This window comes from Paralichthys olivaceus, chromosome 15, assembly GCF_024713975.1.
Source record: "Paralichthys olivaceus isolate ysfri-2021 chromosome 15, ASM2471397v2, whole genome shotgun sequence".
Lineage (NCBI taxonomy): Eukaryota > Metazoa > Chordata > Actinopteri > Pleuronectiformes > Paralichthyidae > Paralichthys > Paralichthys olivaceus.
In genome coordinates this window covers 14,417,248-14,439,599 of record NC_091107.1, presented here as the reverse complement: position 1 = coordinate 14,439,599, position 22,352 = coordinate 14,417,248, and the positions used below count along the sequence as shown (strand labels likewise).

At 38.5% G+C, this 22,352-nt stretch overlaps 3 long non-coding RNA genes across 3 annotated transcripts; all 3 read left to right on the top strand.

Annotated features, from left to right (window-relative positions):
* The first annotated feature begins 5,767 nt into the window (after positions 1 to 5,767).
* On the top strand, positions 5,768 to 8,779 carry LOC138413823 (uncharacterized). Its single transcript, XR_011246224.1, has 2 exons — positions 5,768 to 5,905; positions 8,611 to 8,779. It is a non-coding gene; the product is annotated as an uncharacterized lncRNA (long non-coding RNA).
* Positions 8,780 to 16,130: 7,351 nt separating this feature from the next.
* LOC138404830 (uncharacterized) lies at positions 16,131 to 16,783 on the top strand. The gene is made up of 3 exons (XR_011238594.1): positions 16,131 to 16,289; positions 16,417 to 16,537; positions 16,619 to 16,783. It is a non-coding gene; the product is annotated as an uncharacterized lncRNA (long non-coding RNA).
* Positions 16,784 to 21,133: 4,350 nt separating this feature from the next.
* Positions 21,134 to 21,751, top strand: LOC138413829 (uncharacterized). The gene is made up of 3 exons (XR_011246229.1): positions 21,134 to 21,274; positions 21,399 to 21,513; positions 21,603 to 21,751. It is a non-coding gene; the product is annotated as an uncharacterized lncRNA (long non-coding RNA).
* The last annotated feature ends 601 nt before the right edge of the window (positions 21,752 to 22,352 follow it).

The following is a 22,352-nucleotide window of genomic DNA, read 5'->3' as shown; positions in this document are numbered from 1 at the left end:
TGTGGTAGACTATACACATATACTTTGAGAATTGAAGAACATTGCAATATTTCAACAAAAACGTTTGATTTGAAATACACAATCGCTAGATAGATTTAAAACCAAGAGGCAGGTTTGGACAGGCAAACCTCCAATTTTCCATCATCAGGTAGTTGACAAACACAGCCCCAGGAGAACCAGCTTGAAATATGAATTATACTAACTGCTGAAAATAAATTAGAGACCAACCCATTTCCTCCTATATCTCCTATTTCACTCCTCCCCTCCTCAGAGGTGAGCAGATAAATAAGACAAACCATCCTGGGTCTAAACATCGTTTTGGAGAAAGACGCAGTTTCAGACCCAACAATGTCTCGTTATCGTGTGGCTGTTTTGGCGCTGGTCGTTGTCTTGCTTGTTTTTGGTGAGTATTGATACATCTCTGCATGTTTTTGCAGCTCATATCTGCACATTTTTACAGTTATTTTTTTTAATTGACAACGAAAGGATTTGAACAAAAACATACATAACGTTTCTCTTTGTTTTCAGTTGCAGAGAATGAAGCAGACCAACCTAAGCCAGACCGACCTAAGTTGGATTGCTCCACCATACAGGGAGTCTGTAAAGACAGTTGCCTCTCAACAGAATTCTCTATTGGAGCTCTCGGCTGTTCCGCAGAGAGTTCGTAAGTTCAGATGCTTAGATGCAGCATGTGAGTAAATATTGTCTATTTATTTGCCGGTGGAATTAAAGTATGTATTGTTTCTTTTTCAGAACTGTATGTTGCATAACCAAACCATAATTCAGCCAAGATACAAGACTTGCCAAGCATCACAGATGATGGGACAGACAGAAGACATCGTTGTGGAGGATTTGCTTTGGCTGACGTGTTGCTGATTTGAATGCAGCTCCAATGGTTGAATAAAACATTACATTGAACAACTTTTCTTGTTTGTATTCTTTTACTTAAAGTTGTATGATTCATCAGAAGATCATTTTACTTTCAACTAAAACTACAAATCTGCCACTATTTTATTGGCATCCCATCATCTTTTATATATGAAGTAAAAACATCTACATTTCTGTCTTGACTCAAAGTACTTTGTTTTCACTCATGTTTGCTTCCAAATGGGATTTGTGGTTCATATGAAACATGTTTGACAGAAGCAGACCATCATTTTGGGTCCCTAACAAGAAGGAAGTGAAAACATACTTTTCACAAAGTAACCTAACCCCTACTTGCATGACTTAAGGTTAATTGCATGTCCCACCTTTTGAGTTTAAGGACAGATAGACAGACAGATTTTTAATTTATAGTTGGACTAGTAACTGTGTTTTTGCCCTTTCAGAATGTAACAGTGTGTTGCATTGTTTCAAGAAAAGTTAGATTCATTGAAGTTCATTGGGTTTTCTAAGATTTTAAGTTCAATTCCAAAAAGAAAGCATTTCATAACAAAATGAGCTGGTTCAAGCTTAGTTGAAATGTTATACGTTACCATTTTACGATACAAAAAAGCATACCCAGAGCTCCATTCTGATACCCATGGATCAGTCTATCCTACTAGATCTTCTTGAAAAGTGGGTTGGCGTCAGGTAAAATGCTCTGGACTCATTTAAATCTGATTCATCATGCAGAACTGTCGTAATAGTTATGGGTAATGCCTCATCTTCTGGGGTCCCCCTGACTTGTGGTGTCCCACAGGGATCAATCATTGGCACCTTTGGTGAGAATATGTATTTATGTAAGTGAAAGGGAGTTTTGGTGGTGTCGCGCCACTTAATGGCTACACATCAATACACCATCCGCTTCTATTGACACCATCGCATCATGCCAACGTCACAAAATGTTCCCATCAGATGCAATGATTGTCATTTTATTTCGAGGTCCACGATGTTTGAACGTGTTGTCGTGGTGTAACATGCTAATTGTACACAAAATGTCTTTTAAAAATCTTATGGATTTCTTTTGAAATAATGCCACACAAACCAACAGGCACATTTTGAACCGACTAAAAAAGACAATGACATGGCAGAAACACCATCTGTCTGTCATGGAATCTTCTGGAAAGCTGCTCATCCAAATTGACTTCAAACGTGGTGGGTCGAGTTTGACCCTGTTCCCATGGTAAATATTCAATATGTCATTATCATATTAATACACAGAATGACATCTTCCACTGCTATTATAAAACTCTGTTGGATTTTGGTGAGGGGAGGGGCTTTTTGAAAGGTAAACAGATAGTTAATGAACCTAAAACGTATATTTCTATATGCTCAGGGCAGGTTGACATAGTCGTCTGTGAAGATTCTTAGTTATCTAGGTCACGTTTATCCAAAACTGGTTCCAGCGATGACAACTGGACTTGGTTGTAGATACTTGACAAAGTTTCACCTTTCTTGAATGTCTTGGATATGAGATGAAATGTCCTTAAGCATAAACACTTCTGGTCCTGAAAACCCTATTTCTGTAGGGCCTTGTGAATGTAGTTTTTGGTTCTGACACAAGTCCAGTCTTGGTTTATTATTTTCTTTGTTGCTCAAATACCATGTTTTCTTCAACACTGAGAGGCAAAAGTAAAGTGAAGAAATTGTCCTTGCATGTAAAGTAAAACTGAATGAAATGTCTTCTATCATCTCTGTGGTAGACTATACACATATACTTTGAGAATTGAAGAACATTGCAATATTTCAACAAAAACGTTTGATTTGAAATACACAATCGCTAGATAGATTTAAAACCAAGAGGCAGGTTTGGACAGGCAAACCTCCAATTTTCCATCATCAGGTAGTTGACAAACACAGCCCCAGGAGAACCAGCTTGAAATATGAATTATACTAACTGCTGAAAATAAATTAGAGACCAACCCATTTCCTCCTATATCTCCTATTTCACTCCTCCCCTCCTCAGAGGTGAGCAGATAAATAAGACAAACCATCCTGGGTCTAAACATCGTTTTGGAGAAAGACGCAGTTTCAGACCCAACAATGTCTCGTTATCGTGTGGCTGTTTTGGCGCTGGTCGTTGTCTTGCTTGTTTTTGGTGAGTATTGATACATCTCTGCATGTTTTTGCAGCTCATATCTGCACATTTTTACAGTTATTTTTTTTAATTGACAACGAAAGGATTTGAACAAAAACATACATAACGTTTCTCTTTGTTTTCAGTTGCAGAGAATGAAGCAGACCAACCTAAGCCAGACCGACCTAAGTTGGATTGCTCCACCATACAGGGAGTCTGTAAAGACAGTTGCCTCTCAACAGAATTCTCTATTGGAGCTCTCGGCTGTTCCGCAGAGAGTTCGTAAGTTCAGATGCTTAGATGCAGCATGTGAGTAAATATTGTCTATTTATTTGCCGGTGGAATTAAAGTATGTATTGTTTCTTTTTCAGAACTGTATGTTGCATAACCAAACCATAATTCAGCCAAGATACAAGACTTGCCAAGCATCACAGATGATGGGACAGACAGAAGACATCGTTGTGGAGGATTTGCTTTGGCTGACGTGTTGCTGATTTGAATGCAGCTCCAATGGTTGAATAAAACATTACATTGAACAACTTTTCTTGTTTGTATTCTTTTACTTAAAGTTGTATGATTCATCAGAAGATCATTTTACTTTCAACTAAAACTACAAATCTGCCACTATTTTATTGGCATCCCATCATCTTTTATATATGAAGTAAAAACATCTACATTTCTGTCTTGACTCAAAGTACTTTGTTTTCACTCATGTTTGCTTCCAAATGGGATTTGTGGTTCATATGAAACATGTTTGACAGAAGCAGACCATCATTTTGGGTCCCTAACAAGAAGGAAGTGAAAACATACTTTTCACAAAGTAACCTAACCCCTACTTGCATGACTTAAGGTTAATTGCATGTCCCACCTTTTGAGTTTAAGGACAGATAGACAGACAGATTTTTAATTTATAGTTGGACTAGTAACTGTGTTTTTGCCCTTTCAGAATGTAACAGTGTGTTGCATTGTTTCAAGAAAAGTTAGATTCATTGAAGTTCATTGGGTTTTCTAAGATTTTAAGTTCAATTCCAAAAAGAAAGCATTTCATAACAAAATGAGCTGGTTCAAGCTTAGTTGAAATGTTATACGTTACCATTTTACGATACAAAAAAGCATACCCAGAGCTCCATTCTGATACCCATGGATCAGTCTATCCTACTAGATCTTCTTGAAAAGTGGGTTGGCGTCAGGTAAAATGCTCTGGACTCATTTAAATCTGATTCATCATGCAGAACTGTCGTAATAGTTATGGGTAATGCCTCATCTTCTGGGGTCCCCCTGACTTGTGGTGTCCCACAGGGATCAATCATTGGCACCTTTGGTGAGAATATGTATTTATGTAAGTGAAAGGGAGTTTTGGTGGTGTCGCGCCACTTAATGGCTACACATCAATACACCATCCGCTTCTATTGACACCATCGCATCATGCCAACGTCACAAAATGTTCCCATCAGATGCAATGATTGTCATTTTATTTCGAGGTCCACGATGTTTGAACGTGTTGTCGTGGTGTAACATGCTAATTGTACACAAAATGTCTTTTAAAAATCTTATGGATTTCTTTTGAAATAATGCCACACAAACCAACAGGCACATTTTGAACCGACTAAAAAAGACAATGACATGGCAGAAACACCATCTGTCTGTCATGGAATCTTCTGGAAAGCTGCTCATCCAAATTGACTTCAAACGTGGTGGGTCGAGTTTGACCCTGTTCCCATGGTAAATATTCAATATGTCATTATCATATTAATACACAGAATGACATCTTCCACTGCTATTATAAAACTCTGTTGGATTTTGGTGAGGGGAGGGGCTTTTTGAAAGGTAAACAGATAGTTAATGAACCTAAAACGTATATTTCTGTATGCTCAGGGCAGGTTGACATAGTCGTCTGTGAAGATTCTCAGTTATCTAGGTCACGTTAACTGGCTCCAGCGATGGCAACTGGACTTGGTTGTAGATACTTGACAAAGTTTCACCTTTCTTGAATGTCTTGGATATGAGATGAAATGTCCTTAAGCATAAACACTTCTGGTCCTGAAAACCCTATTTCTGTAGGGCCTTGTGAATGTAGTTTTTGGTTCTGACACAAGTCCAGTCTTGGTTTATTATTTTCTTTGTTGCTCAAATACCATGTTTTCTTCAACACTGAGAGGCAAAAGTAAAGTGAAGAAATTGTCCTTGCATGTAAAGCAAAACTGAATGAAATGTCTTCTATTATCTCTGTGGTAGACTATACACATATACTTTGAGAATTGAAGAACATTGCAATATTTCAACAAAAACGTTTGATTTGAAATACACAATCGCTAGATAGATTTAAAACCAAGAGGCAGGTTTGGACAGGCAAACCTCCAATTTTCCATCATCAGGTAGTTGACAAACACAGCCCCAGGAGAACCAGCTTGAAATATGAATTATACTAACTGCTGAAAATAAATTAGAGACCAACCCATTTCCTCCTATATCTCCTATTTCACTCCTCCCCTCCTCAGAGGTGAGCAGATAAATAAGACAAACCATCCTGGGTCTAAACATCGTTTTGGAGAAAGACGCAGTTTCAGACCCAACAATGTCTCGTTATCGTGTGGCTGTTTTGGCGCTGGTGGTTGTCTTGCTTGTTTTTGGTGAGTATTGATACATCTCTGCATGTTTTTGCAGCTCATATCAGCACATTTTTACAGTTATTTTTTTTTAATTGACAACGAAAGGATTTGAACAAAAACATACATAACGTTTCTCTTTGTTTTCAGTTGCAGAGAATGAAGCAGATCGACCTAAGGCAGACCGACCTAAGCCAGACCGACCTAAGGCAGATTGCTCCACCATACAGGGAGTCTGTAAAGACAGTTGCCTCTCAACAGAATTCTCTATTGGAGCTCTTGGCTGTTCTGCAGAGAGTTCGTAAGTTCAGATGCTTAGATGCAGCATGTGAGTAAATATTGTCTATTTATTTGCCGGTGGAATTAAAGTATGTATTGTTTCTTTTTCAGAACTGTATGTTGCATAACCAAACCATAATTCAGCCAAGATACAAGACTTGCCAAGCATCACAGATGATGGGACAGACAAAAGACATCGTTGTGGAGGATTTGCTTTGGCTGACGTGTTGCTGATTTGAATGCAGCTCCAATGGTTGAATAAAACATTACATTGAACAACTTTTCTTGTTTGTATTCTTTTACTTAAAGTTGTATGATTCATCAGAAGATCATTTTACTTTCAACTAAAACTACAAATCTGTCAATATTTGATTGGCATCCCATCATCTTTTATATATGAAGTGAAAACATCTACATTTCTGTCTTGACTCAAAGTACTTTGTTTTCACTCATGTTTGCTTCCAAATGGGATTTGTGGTTCATATGAAACATGTTTGACAGAAGCAGACCATCATTTTGGGTCCCTAACAAGAAGGAAGTGAAAACATACTTTTCACAAAGTAACCTAACCCCTACTTGCATGACTTAAGGTTAATTGCATGTCCCACCTTTTGAGTTTAAGGACAGATAGACAGACAGATTTTTAATTTATAGTTGGACTAGTAACTGTGTTTTTGCCCTTTCAGAATGTAACAGTGTGTTGCATTGTTTCAAGAAAAGTTAGATTCATTGAAGTTCATTGGGTTTTCTAAGATTTTAAGTTCAATTCCAAAAAGAAAGCATTTCATAACAAAATGAGCTGGTTCAAGCTTAGTTGAAATGTTATACGTTACCATTTTACGATACAAAAAAGCATACCCAGAGCTCCATTCTGATACCCATGGATCAGTCTATCCTACTAGATCTTCTTGAAAAGTGGGTTGGCGTCGGGTAAAATGCTGTGGACTCATTTAAATCTGATTCATCATGCAGAACTGTCGTAATAGTTATGGGTAATGCCTCATCTTCTGGGGCCCCCCTGACTTGTGGTGTCCCACAGGGATCAATCATTGGCACCTTTGGTGAGAATATGTATTTATGTAAGTGAAAGGGAATTTTGGTGGTGTCGCGCCACTTAATGGCTACACATCAATAAACCATCTGCTTCTATTGACACCATCGCATCATGCCAACATCACAAAATGTTCCCATCAGTTGCCATGATTGTCATTTTATTTCGAGGTCCATGATGTTTGAATGTGTTGTCGTGGTGTAACATGCTAATTGACACAGAATGTCTTTTGAAAATCTTATGGATTTCTTTTGAAATAATGCCACACAAACCAACAGGCACATTTTGAAATGACTAAAAAAGACAATGACATGGCAGAAACACCATCTGTCTGTCATAGAATCTTCTGGAAAGCTGCTCATCCAAATTGACTTCAAATGTGGTGGGTCGAGTTTGACCCTGTTCCCATGGTAAATATTCAATATGTCATTATCATATTATCACACAGAATGACATCTTCCACTGCTACTATAAAACTCTGTTGGATTCTGGTGAGGGGAGGGGCTTTTTGAAAGGTAAACAGATAGTTAATGAACCTAAAACGTATATTTCTGTATGCTCAGGGCAGGTTGACATAGTCGTCTGTGAAGATTCTCAGTTATCTAGGTCACGTTTATCCAAAACTGGTTCCAGCGATGACAACTGGACTTGGTTGTAGATACTTGACAAAGTTTCACCTTTCTTGAATGTCTTGGATATGAGATGAAATGTCCTTAAGCATAAACACTTCTGGTCCTGAAAACCCTATTTCTGTAGGGCCTTGTGAATGTAGTTTTTGGTTCTGACACAAGTCCAGTCTTGGTTTATCATTTTCTTTGTTGCTCAAATACCATGTTTTCTTCAACACTGAGAGGCAAAAGTAAAGTGAAGAAATTGTCCTTGCATGTAAAGTAAAACTGAATGAAATGTCTTCTATCATCTCTGTGGTAGACTATACACATATACTTTGAGAATTGAAGAACATTGCAATATTTCAACAAAAACGTTTGATTTGAAATACACAATCGCTAGATAGATTTAAAACCAAGAGGCAGGTTTGGACAGGCAAACCTCCAATTTTCCATCATCAGGTAGTTGACAAACACAGCCCCAGGAGAACCAGCTTGAAATATGAATTATACTAACTGCTGAAAATAAATTAGAGACCAACCCATTTCCTCCTATATCTCCTATTTCACTCCTCCCCTCCTCAGAGGTGAGCAGATAAATAAGACAAACCATCCTGGGTCTAAACATCGTTTTGGAGAAAGACGCAGTTTCAGACCCAACAATGTCTCGTTATCGTGTGGCTGTTTTGGCGCTGGTCGTTGTCTTGCTTGTTTTTGGTGAGTATTGATACATCTCTGCATGTTTTTGCAGCTCATATCTGCACATTTTTACAGTTATTTTTTTTTAATTGACAACGAAAGGATTTGAACAAAAACATACATAACGTTTCTCTTTGTTTTCAGTTGCAGAGAATGAAGCAGACCAACCTAAGCCAGACCGACCTAAGTTGGATTGCTCCACCATACAGGGAGTCTGTAAAGACAGTTGCCTCTCAACAGAATTCTCTATTGGAGCTCTCGGCTGTTCCGCAGAGAGTTCGTAAGTTCAGATGCTTAGATGCAGCATGTGAGTAAATATTGTCTATTTATTTGCCGGTGGAATTAAAGTATGTATTGTTTCTTTTTCAGAACTGTATGTTGCGTAACCAAACCATAATTCAGCCAAGATACAAGACTTGCCAAGCATCACAGATGATGGGACAGACAGAAGACATCGTTGTGGAGGATTTGCTTTGGCTGACGTGTTGCTGATTTGAATGCAGCTCCAATGGTTGAATAAAACATTACATTGAACAACTTTTCTTGTTTGTATTCTTTTACTTAAAGTTGTATGATTCATCAGAAGATCATTTTACTTTCAACTAAAACTACAAATCTGTCACTATTTGATTGGCATCCCATCATCTTTTATATATGGAGTGAAAACATCTACATTTCTGTCTTGACTCAAAGTACTTTGTTTTCACTCATGTTTGCTTCCAAATGGGATTTGTGGTTCATATGAAACATGTTTGACAGAAGCAGACCATCATTTTGGGTCCCTAACAAGAAGGAAGTGAAAACATACTTTTCACAAAGTAACCTAACCCCTACTTGCATGACTTAAGGTTAATTGCATGTCCCACCTTTTGAGTTTAAGGACAGATAGACAGACAGATTTTTAATTTATAGTTGGACTAGTAACTGTGTTTTTGCCCTTTCAGAATGTAACAGTGTGTTGCATTGTTTCAAGAAAAGTTAGATTCATTGAAGTTCATTGGGTTTTCTAAGATTTTAAGTTCAATTCCAAAAAGAAAGCATTTCATAACAAAATGAGCTGGTTCAAGCTTAGTTGAAATGTTATACGTTACCATTTTACGATACAAAAAAGCATACCCAGAGCTCCATTCTGATACCCATGGATCAGTCTATCCTACTAGATCTTCTTGAAAAGTGGGTTGGCGTCAGGTAAAATGCTCTGGACTCATTTAAATCTGATTCATCATGCAGAACTGTCGTAATAGTTATGGGTAATGCCTCATCTTCTGGGGTCCCCCTGACTTGTGGTGTCCCACAGGGATCAATCATTGGCACCTTTGGTGAGAATATGTATTTATGTAAGTGAAAGGGAGTTTTGGTGGTGTCGCGCCACTTAATGGCTACACATCAATACACCATCCGCTTCTATTGACACCATCGCATCATGCCAATGTCACAAAATGTTCCCATCAGATGCAATGATTGTCATTTTATTTCGAGGTCCATGATGTTTGAACTCGTTGTCGTGGTGTAACATGCTAATTGTACACAAAATGTCTTTTAAAAATCTTATGGATTTCTTTTGAAATAATGCCACACAAACCAACAGGCACATTTTGAACCGACTAAAAAAGACAATGACATGGCAGAAACACCATCTGTCATGGAATCTTCTGGAAAGCTGCTCAGCCAAATTGACTTCAAACGTGGTGGGTCGAGTTTGACCCTGTTCCCATGGTAAATATTCAATATGTCGTTATCATATTATTACACAGAATGACATCTTCCACTGCTACTATAAAACTCTGTTGGATTCTGGTGAGGGGAGGGGCTTTTTGAAAGGTTAACACATAGTTAATGAACCTAAAACGTATATTTCTATATGCTCAGGGCAGGTTGACATAGTCGTCTGTGAAGATTCTCAGTTATCTAGGTCACGTTTATCCAAAACCGGTTCCAGCGATGGCAACTGGACTTGGTTGTAGATACTTGACAAAGTTTCACCTTTCTTGAATGTCTTGGATATGAGATGAAATGTCCTTAAGCATAAATACTTCTGGTCCTGAAAACCCTATTTCTGTAGGGCCTTGTGAATGTAGTTTTTGGTTCTGACACAAGTCCAGTCTTGGTTTATCATTTTCTTTGTTGCTCAAATACCATGTTTTCTTCAACACTGAGAGGCAAAAGTAAAGTGAAGAAATTGTCCTTGCATATAAAGTAAAACTGAATGAAATGTCTTCTTTCATCTCTGTGGTAGACTATACACATATACTTTGAGAATTGAAGAACATTGCAATATTTCAACAAAAACGTTTGATTTGAAATACACAATCGCTAGATAGATTTAAAACCAAGAGGCAGGTTTGGACAGGCAAACCTCCAATTTTCCATCATCAGGTAGTTGACAAACACAGCCCCAGGAGAACCAGCTTGAAATATGAATTATACTAACTGCTGAAAATAAATTAGAGACCAACCCATTTCCTCCTATATCTCCTATTTCACTCCTCCCCTCCTCAGAGGTGAGCAGATAAATAAGACAAACCATCCTGGGTCTAAACATCGTTTTGGAGAAAGACGCAGTTTCAGACCCAACAATGTCTTGTTATCGTGTGGCTGTTTTGGCGCTGGTCGTTGTCTTGCTTGTTTTTGGTGAGTATTGATACATCTCTGCATGTTTTTGCAGCTCATATCTGCACATTTTTATAGTTATTTTTTTTTAATTGACAACGAAAGGATTTGAACAAAAACATACATAACGTTTCTCTTTGTTTTCAGTTGCAGAGAATGAAGCAGATCGACCTAAGGCAGACCGACCTAAGCCAGACCGACCTAAGGCAGATTGCTCCACCATACAGGGAGTCTGCAAAGACAGTTGCCTCTCAACAGAATTCTCTATTGGAGCTCTCGGCTGTTCCGCAGAGAGTTCGTAAGTTCAGATGCTTAGATGCAGCATGTGAGTAAATATTGTCTATTTATTTGCCGGTGGAATTAAAGTATGTATTGTTTCTTTTTCAGAACTGTATGTTGCGTAACCAAACCATAATTCAGCCAAGATACAAGACTTGCCAAGCATCACAGATGATGGGACAGACAGAAGACATCGTTGTGGAGGATTTGCATTGGCTGACGTGTTGCTGATTTGAATGCAGCTCCAATGGTTGAATAAAACATTACATTGAACAACTTTTCTTGTTTGTATTCTTTTACTTAAAGTTGTATGATTCATCAGAAGATCATTTTACTTTCAACTAAAACTACAAATCTGCCACTATTTGATTGGCATCCCATCATCTTTTATATTTGAAGTGAAAACATCTACATTTCTGTCTTGACTCAAAGTACTTTGTTTTCACTCATGTTTGCTTCCAAATGGGATTTGTGGTTCATATGAAACATGTTTGACAGAAGCAGGCCATCATTTTGGGTCCCTAACAAGAAGGAAGTGAAAACATACTTTTCACAAAGTAACCTAACCCCTACTTGCATGACTTAAGGTTAATTGCATGTCCCACCTTTTGAGTTTAAGGACAGATAGACAGACAGATTTTTTATTTATAGTTGGACTAGTAACTGTGTTTTTGCCCTTTCAGAATGTAACAGTGTGTTGCATTGTTTCAAGAAATTTAGATTCACTGAAATTCACTAAAACAAAAAATTTGTTTGGTATCCCATCGTCTTTCATACATTTTACTGTGCATACATCTGTATATCTGTCTCGACTCTGACTTCTGTCCAAGTTCATATTTTGCTTTTACTCATATTTGCTTCTTCATGTGATTTGCGGTAAATAAGATGTCCGGCCGTTGTAGATAATTTTAACTTTTAACTGCATAACTTTATTGGGAGGACTGCATGCTTTACCAATACACTTCACATGTGAAAGGTCCATACACATACACATTGTGAATCTTTTTCATTCCTGCTTTGTGTTCAGTTGAAAAAAAAAATCCCTTTGCTGACTCAATAGCAGAGTTCAGTCAGAACTCATGTTCAAATGTGTATTACAACAGTAGAAAATGTTAGACTGACATAATATTTGATTATGGTGATTGCCGACCTCAGAACAACGTCCTAATATTTGAAGATTTGTCTGACCATTCATACAATACAGCAGTTTAATCAGATTTAATCAGCAGGTGTTTATTTCCTGTTTGTTTCTAAAAGATTCATTGTCTTTAGATGAGCTTCTGACCTGTTATGTCCCTTTATTTATAAACAGAGACAATTTACTTACAAGTGTAAGGTCAAACAAAAGGATTTACAAATGTGGGGCAGGTGAGGACAAGGTGGTTGGTGTCAAAGAAACTGAAATGAATTAACAATGTAGAACATGATCTTTTGTCTATTCTGAAATTAAACGAGCAAAATACCTAACTAACTTATCTAAAGAAGCAGCTCTCCCAAATCCATGGGTGACACCAAACAAACCTCTCACCACAAACCTTACAAATAGTTGCAATAGCAATCAGCAAAACAGCACGTGTAGCAGCAGATCTGAGGCCGAGTCAAGAAGAGACCTGCTCCCTTTATTCTGGAGCCCTGGGTTGTGATAGGCTGAACCGATACAGCACAGGTGGTAGCCATCATCAGCAGCAGCAGCATCATCATCATCATCATCATCAGCAGCAGCAGCAGCAGCAGCAGCAGCAGCATCATCATCATCATCATCATCATCATCATCATCATCATCATCATCATCAGCAGCAGCAGCAGCAGCATCATCATCATCATCATCATCATCATCAGCGGCAGCAGCAGCGGCAGCAGCAGCAGCAGCAGCAGCAGCAGCAGCACCTGGGAGAGAGAAGCAAGGGAGGGAGAGAGAGACAGGCAAGAGGGAAGAAAAATCACAGAATGTAAATGGTGAAAAGGAGGGGGCCAAGGACAGAACCTTGCGGCACACCGTAGCTGACTGGGGCAGGTTGAGAGCTGGATCCATTAATTGTGACAAACTGTTTCCTGTCAGACAGGTAGGAGTGTAACCAGGACAGAGCAGTACCAGTGAGTCCAAGGTGGGTGGAAAGGTGGGTTAGAAGAATGGAGTGGGAAACCGTGTTGAAGGCAGCAGTATGGTCCAACAGACCCAGAATGCTGATGTAGCCAGAGTCAGCAGCCATCAGGAGGTCACCAGGGCAGTCGCTGTGCTGTGGTGGGCCCTGTAGGCAGAATGAAATAGCTCATAAAGTTCATTGGTGGACATGTGATGGTGGAGCTGGGCATCAACTGCTCTCTTGAGTGTCTTACTGATGAATGGGGGGTTGGAGATCGGATGATAGTTGCCAAGGTCAGTAGGGTCAAAGCCGACCTTCTCCAGGATGGGAGTGACGAAGGCAGTTTTCAAACTGATGGGTACCGAACCAGACAGAAGTGATGCATTGACAATGTATGTAATATGAGAGCTGACAGACGGGCGGCAGGCCTTGACCAGAGCCGTGGACATGGGGTCCAGGGAGCAAGTGGAGGCCTTGGCCTTGGTGACCAACTGAGTTATTTGATAAGTGTCAACTGGGGTAAAAGAGGAGAGGGAGGGACATGTGGCAGGGGCAAGATCATCCTGTGACAGAGACATCAAAATGGAGGATGAAGGTGTCCAAAGCTGCTGGTGGATCGATTTGACCTTAGCCTGAAAAAAGCTATGAAACTTGGAGCAGAGTTCAGAGTCGCCGGAAGGGTGTGGGGGGAGAGAGGGGGGCGAGCACAATGCCCTGTGGTGGTTCTGTTGGGATCCAATGAGAGTGGAATAGTACTGGGTCCTGGCCCGAGAGGGGGCATCCTTGTATGAAATGACATGTTCCTTAATAGCAAGCTGATGAACGGTGAGGCTGGTTCTTATATAAAGCCTCTCCAGCCGTTGACCATTGGCTTTCATGGAGCGAAGCTCAGAGGTAAACCAGGGGGCAGGATGAGTGAATGAAATAGTCCGAGTTTTTAGAGGAGCAAGAGAATCACGGCTGAGGAATGGTGTAGTATTGTAGCAGGCGACCATGTCATCAGGCGATGAGCTGGAAGAATCTGTCGGGTAGTCAGCAATCAGGTTAGACAAAACTGGAGTGCTTACAGTCTTAATACTCCTGAACATGATGGTCTGCCTCGGGCGGTCCCTGGGCAGGGAGGCAAGAACACTGAATGTGATAGCACAATGGCCGGAGTTGGTTGGGTCCACTCACTGTAGGTTGGTGAGGGGGGTGCCAGTGGAACAGACTAGGTCTAATGTGTGACTTTTACTGTGGGTGGGACCTTGTACATGCTGCACAGTCCAGCAAAGACAGGAACTCAGAAGCCAATTTGCAGCCATGGGTGTCAACGTGGATGTTAAAGTCCCAAAGCAGAATTTTGGATGGAGACATAGCACAGACAGGAGTGAGGAGCTCAGATAGTTCAGACAGAAAAGCAGCCGGAGCCTTGTACATATACATACTATATATACAACCTAGAGGTATACAACCTAGAGGTAAAACCCATTTTGATTTTGAAGACCACCTGGCAGGTCTCTAGTATCACTGTTAGGACAACCCGATATTATCAGTACCAATAATGGTTAAGCATCTTTTCTCTTGATAAATAAAGATTCATAAATCATACTCCTCATTTTATTAAGGACTATTTTGTCCTTACCTTTCCCTTTCCCTCCCAAATGACTCATAATGTGAGACATTACTGATGCCTGGCAGTGAGGGTGATGTCTTGACTTTGGCACAACTGAAATTACACCACAGGCTTCCTGACTTGCAGCTGACTTAGAACTGGTGTGGTACAGTGTTCTGCCATAATAAACAATGACTGGCAGTATATAAAACCATAAAGCAAATATTTTCATAGGCGAAGGGCATGTAAATACTGTTTTCTGTGTAATTGTTCAATCTTTGGAGGTTTTCTTAGAACACAATTGAAAGAATGAAGAATTGAGAGAGATAAAAATTGTGCAATATGTTTGGACGAGTATGAAAGAGACAAGTTGTGAGTTACACCCAGTTCTCATGGTAAATAATTAATATCAAGTGATCAAATTATTTGAGGGTTAAAAATGTTCCATTGCTCAGACAGATTTCCATCAGTGTAGATGTGAAGGACAAAAAAAGTGAGGGGAGGAGAGTGTGACTGTTGGGCTCAATAAAAGCATGAGATGTCGAACATAGACTCTTTGTAAGGTCAACAGTTTATTGACCAAAAGACATACATTTTGCAGATCAATCAACGTAATACTAAATAAATAAATAATAAATAGAAAAATGTTAAAGATACAATATTTTACATCTTCAACATAGAGACTATCAATAACACTTGCTTGAACTGAAGTCAGCAGCAATAGAAGCCTCTGGTGGTAGTTTGTCCTAAGACGTTACAGCAATATACAATGTTGTTAATTATGGTTTACAGCCATAGCTATTAAAAATTGCTTTGTTTCCCTTATTTTCCAAGTTTAAATTAGGTGCTTGAAAAAATAAATTAGGTTTTGGATTAAATCATGTTTTAAATTGTGTTTTGGATTAACTACAATCTACAACTTCACCACACCACAAGCACGGATAAAACCCTACAAAGAACAACAGGTTTTGAACTTTATTATGCCAGAGATATTTCAGGTGTTGAACGCTTAAATGATTGTGTTGCCATGACAATTATATGAAGGCAAATATGGATTAAGAGCATGTCATATTAGAGAACAAATCCTGTCCAAACAAATGTAAAAAAAAAAAAAAATATTGCAATATTTCAAAGAAAAACTTTTAATTTGAAATACACAATCACTAGATAGATTTACAATCAAGAGGCAGGTTTTGACAGACAAACCTTAAATTTTCCATCATCAGGTAGTTGACAAACAAAGCTCCAGGAGAACCTGCCTGAAATATGAATTATACTAACTGCTGAAAATAAATTAGAGACCAACCCATTTCCTCCTACATCTCCTATTTCACTCCTCCCCTCCTCAGAGGTGAGCAGATAAATAAGACAAACCATCCTGGGTCTAAACATCGTTTTGGAGAAAGACGCAGTTTCAGACCCAACAATGTCTCGTTATCGTGTGGCTGTTTTGGCGCTGGTCGTTGTCTTGCTTGTTTTGGGTGAGTATTGATACATCTCTGCATGTTTTTGCAGCTCATATCTGCACATTTTTACAGTTTGTTTTTTTTTAATTGACAACGAAAGGATTTGAACAAAAACATACATAACGTTTCTCTTTGTTTTCAGTTGCAGAGAATGAAGCAGTCCAAAATGTTTCAATTTGCTCCCAGATGCATGGAGTCTGTAAAGACAGTTGCCCCTCATCATACCAACCTGCTGGACATTTTGCCTGTTTAGGAGAAACTTTGTAAGTTCAGATGCAGTAAATGAATAAATATTGTATATTTATTTGTTTGTGGAATTAAAGTATGTATCATTTCTTTTTTAGCCCGATATGTTGCTTACCCAAAAAATAATTCAGCCAAGCTACAAGACTTCCCAAGCACCACAGATGATGGGACAAGACAGAAGACATCGTTGTGGAGGATTGCTTTGGCTGACTTGTTGCTGATTTAAATTTAGCTTAAACGGCTGAATAAAGCATTACATTGAACATCTTCTCTTTTTTGTATTTAATGTTGAATCCCTTATCATAGGATAATTTATAATATTTATAACTAAAAATTAGTTTGGTATCCCATCATCTTTCATACTTTTTACTTTGCATACATCTCTATATCTGTCTTGACTCTGACTTCTGTCTAAGTTCATATTTGCCTTTTAATCATATTTGCTTCTTATTGTGATTTGAGGTAAATAAGATGTCCGGCCGTTGTAGATCATTTTTTGGGAAAGTGGAAGCATTGCTTTCTCAAACCACAAGATGTAGAAATCATAACTTTATTGGGAGGACTGCATGCTTTACCAATACATTTCACATGTGAAAGGTCCATAAACATACACATGGTGAATCTTTTTTATTCCTGCTTTGGGTTCAGTTGAAAAGAAAAATCCCTTTGCTGACTCAATAGCAGAGTTCAGTCAGAACTCATGTTCAAATGTTTATTACAACAGTAGAACATGTTAGTGTTTGGCATCTATACTCCGACTTAATCCCTCCCCCAGATATGATTACATAGATATGATGGGAGTGATGAGAAAATACTCATAACCCCCCGTTGGAGCCTTCAGGTGGATGCTGGGGTGGTGGAGGGGCTGAAGCCACTGGCAGCAATACGCAGCAACGAGGGCAAGCAAAGGGAGTGATAGGAAATTTTCTCTGCTTAAATGTACCCCCAAATAGGGTGAGTGTGTATTATAGATGATTCTGGAGGGTGAGGTATGTCACATGATGTTTGTCACATAATTGGAGCAGCGCAGCTTGAGTTGGCTGCTTGAACTTGCTCCATTTGGTCTAATTGAATTAGCTGCATGTTTTTACCAGCAGAAAAGTGCCCCTGCACGTCAACTTTAGCAATATAAAAAATACATTGATGGCTTATGTTGCATTCATTATGACCCCTTGTCATGAATGTGATTTTTCTTTTAATCAATTAAGAGCCCAAAATTTAATTATGAGTGGTGTATGAACCTTTATAACCATAGAAGTTACTGGTTCTGAAGTTAAAGTTGTGATGGTATATTCAGTTGATCATACAGTTGTTGTACACTATAGTCTATATATTTACAAATGTATATCTAAAACTATTAGCCAGACTGGCATAATATTGATTATGGTGATTGCAGCCCTCAGAACAACGTCCTAATATTTGAAGATTTGTCTGACCATTCATACAATACAGCAGTTTAATCAGATTTAATCAGCAGGTGTTTATTTCCTGTTTGTTTCCAAAAGATTCATTGTCTTTAGATGAGCTTCTGACCTGTTATGTCACTTTATTTATAAACAGAGACAATTAACTTACAAGTGTAAAGTCAAACAAAAGGATTTACAAATGTGGGGCAGGTGAGGACAAGGTGGTTGGTGTCAAAGAAACTGAAATGAATTAACAATATACAACATGATCTTTTGTCTATTCTGAAATAAAACAAGCAAAATACCTAACTAACTCATCTAAAGAAGCAGCTCTCCCAAATCCATGGGTGACACCAACCAATAACCCTAGTGTGTCTATACAAGTGACTCTGTGTGTGCAAAAGTGTATAGGGTGCCGACTTAACTAATGTACAAACAAACCTCTCACCACAAACCTTACAAATAGTTGCAATAGCAATCAGCAAAACAGCACGTGTAGCAGCAGATCTGAGGCCGAGTCAAGAAGAGACTTGCTCCCTTTATTCTGGAGCCCTGGGTTGTGATAGGCTGAACCGATGCAGCACAGGTGGCAGCCATCATCAGCATCAGCATCAACATCAGCATTAGCTTCATGCGCAGCAGCAGCAGCAGCAGCAGCCACAGCAGCAGCAGCAGCATCAACAACATCAGCAGCATCATCATCATCAGCAGCAGCAGCAGCATCATGAGCAGCAGCAGCAGCAGCAGCACCTGGGAGAGAGAGGCAAGGGAGGGACAGAGAGACAGGCAAGAGGGAAGAAAACACACAGGCCCTTTGACCCTGCCTGACCTTGCTGCATGTAACATCTATATTCACAATCAGTCCAATGGTTCATGCACTCACAGGCCCGTAATATCAACTTCTAATGCTTAGATTGCCATGATATTTATTTACCGTTCATCATATATTTATTTATTTGATTGATGCTCCCTACAAGAGGGATAAACACTTTTCATACACACATATACAACCTAGAGGTAAAACCCATTTTGATTTTGAAGACCACCTGGCAGGTCTCTAGTATCACTGCTAGGACAACCCGATATTATCAGTACCAATAATGGTTAAGCATCTTTTCTCTTGATAAATAAAGATTCATAAATTATACTCCTCATTTTATTAAGGACTATTTTGTCCTTACCTTTCCCTTTCCCTCCCAAATGACTCATAATGTGAGACATCACTGATGCCTGGCAGTGAGGGTGATGTCTTGACTTTGGCACGACTGAAATCACACCACAGGCTTCCTGACTTGCATTATAAGAAAGATAAGGATGTGGTGCAGTGATCCTGCCATAATAAACAATGACTGGCAGTATATCAAACCAAAATGCTGATGGAAGCACACAGTGTTAGAATACTCAAACAAATTTGCCAGATGGTGAAAGAGGAGCTGAATAACGTTGTGTCTCAGGACGTGATGAGGAAACATGACCTACAAAGTTTACAGGTTCATGACTGTGACAGAATCAACAAGTCTGAAGCTTATACATTTAAATTCTTCACAGAATTAATGGTAATAAATTAATAAAATTAAACAAAATAAGTCATGTTCAATGAAACATTCAGACAGTGTTTTCCAGTTTGTTTTAGAGCAGTAAAAAAATGAATTACCCCCAAAAGCAAATATTTTCATAGGCCAAGGGCATGTAAATACTGTTTTCTGTGAAATGGTTCAATCAAGGACAACTTTTTAAGTTCAGAACTTTTGAATGAGAGTTGAAAAGCAGCTGAAACTTGTAATTATTATTGTTTTTGTAAAGTATAGTCTATAGTCATATCTTTTCAAAATTGGGGACCTGGTACAACTCTTGAACAAATTGTTTTTCCAATCATTTCATTTCTCAACTTTTATTTTTGACCATAGAAGTTATAAATCATTATTTGTATCATGGCAGATATCTGACCTACATCAGACAGTGGCAATAAAGCAAATTTTTGTGTAACCCCTGTTCTGCAACAAAATTTATCTGGTATCAAACTGACTTTTTTTTAAATCATTTATAATATTTAGGCACATGTTTTGTCATACATTGTATGTAGATATTTACAGGATATCGTCCTGGATAGTTGAGAGCCCATTCAACATCATTAAGTCTCCACTTAAACTATATTGCCGTCTTTTGTAAACAAAATCTGACCTACAGCCATTGGTTAAACTAGTAGTCCTTTTGCCTGGTGGTTTTTCTCTGGTTTAACCAATGGAGCAAACTTCAGATGTTTACAGATGCAGATCTGTCACATGAAAGTTGTGGTACCCAAAACTAGCATTCAAAATGACAGAATATGACAAACATGGATGTTTTATGTTCTGTGCCATGAACTTTCATTTTAGAAGATATAAACTGATTGCAATGATTTATAAAGAAATAAAGTAATGGCATGTGATTTGAACCCATTTGTAAGAAAACAACCAGTTTTTCCTGTAACCTCCTTGGCATGGTAAGCTGCAAGGGCTGATTAAACATTGCAAACTCATATAAGTCTCGAACTAGATATTTGTGGTGTTGAACACAGTCTATGGTTGAACACCTAAATGATTGTGTTGCATTAAATTACATTTCATTTAGCTGACGCTTTCATCCAAAGCGTCTTACAATAAGTGCATCAACAATGAGGGAACAAACCCAAAACAACAAGAATCAAGTAAGTACAATTTGCATATATAAGTTTTTTTTGTTCTTTTTAAATTAGTTACTAGCGATCATCTTCATCACTAAGGTATAGTCGGAAGAGATGTGTTTTTAGTCTGCGGCAAAAGATGTGTAGACTTTCTGCTGTCCTGGTGCCAATGGGGAACTCATTCCACCATTTCAGAGCCAGGAGAGCAAACAGTCGTGATTTTGTTGAGGTGGATTAACATCACGTCATATCAGAAAAAGTGTAAAAAAAAAAAAAGATGTAGTGGACAACATAAATGCATTTTGATAATCAAAAGAAATATATGCAATATTTCGGGGTAAACACTGCATTTTATATGAAATACACCATCACTTGACAAGCAACCCTTAATTTTTTAACAAAATGCAGGGCAATACATTTTCCATCATCAGGTAGTTGACAAACACAGCTCCAGAAGAAATACTCTGAAATGTGCATAATAATAACAACTGAAAATAAATTAGAGACCAACCCTTTTCCTCCTATATCTCCTATTTCACTCCTCCCCTCCTCAGAGGTGAGCAGATAAATAAGACAAACCATCCTGGGTCTTAACATCGTTTTGGAGAAAGACGTAGTTTCAGACCCAACAATGTCTCGTTATCGTGTGGCTCTTTTGGTGCTGGTCGTTGTCTTGCTGCTTTATGGTGAGTATTGATACATCTCTGCGTGTTTTTGCAGCTCATACCTGCACATTTTTACATTTATTGTTTAAGATTGAAAGCTAAAGGATTTTAACAAACACATAGTCATGTTTATCTGTGTTTTTAGTTGCAGAGAATGATGCATCAACAATGCTATGCTCCTGGTTGGATGGAATCTGTAGACACAGTTGCCTGTCAACAGAATACTCCCCTGGAAAGATGAGCTGTGAGATGGACCATCTGTAAGTTCAGATGTCCGTATGCAGCACATAAATATATATTGTATATTTATTTTCTCATGGAATTAAAATAAACATTATTTCTTTCTTAGATGTTGCGTACAAAGACCATGAATCAGCCAAGTATCACCGAAGATGGGACAGACAGTTGTATTGTTATACAATATTGTTGTGGATGTTTTGGCTTTTCTCTCTGTGGACTTCACAATGTCAAATAACTGAATAAAATCAGCCAAAATAGCCCAGGACTCCTGAGTAATATGTTTATATATTATATATATATATACATTATTTACCAAAGATTATTTTTTGTCAGTCTTTGGAATGGGCTATTTGCTTGGTCTGTGGTGATGCTGGTTGCTGCTTTTCTTTCTGAAACTGTAAAATTGCCCTGCAGTAATTGATCCACAGCAGGTAAAGAGCGACTGTGAGACTCAGTCCACAAAACACTGAACCTGCACCACTGCTGCTGCTGTTGCCATTACTGTGAATGCGCATTAGATAATGTGGCGTATCAGTTATTGTGAATTTGTATGTTTGTATTTACTTCTGCCTACTTTCACTGATGAATCATTTATAAGTATCAACCAGTGGCCATTACACATCTCAGTATTCATTTGCAGAGGTAATCCTTCGTTGAACTTAGTTGTACAATGTCATGTCCATTCTCTACTGTTTATTTACAACATATTTCATAATACCTTCCCTGGTGCTTGCTTTGAATATTTTCACATTTTATTTGTTTCCTTTTTTTTTTTATATTTATACTTGCATAAACACACCACAGCAAATTATGCATTGATTTAAATATAAATAAACCTACTAGACAATAAACCCCAATT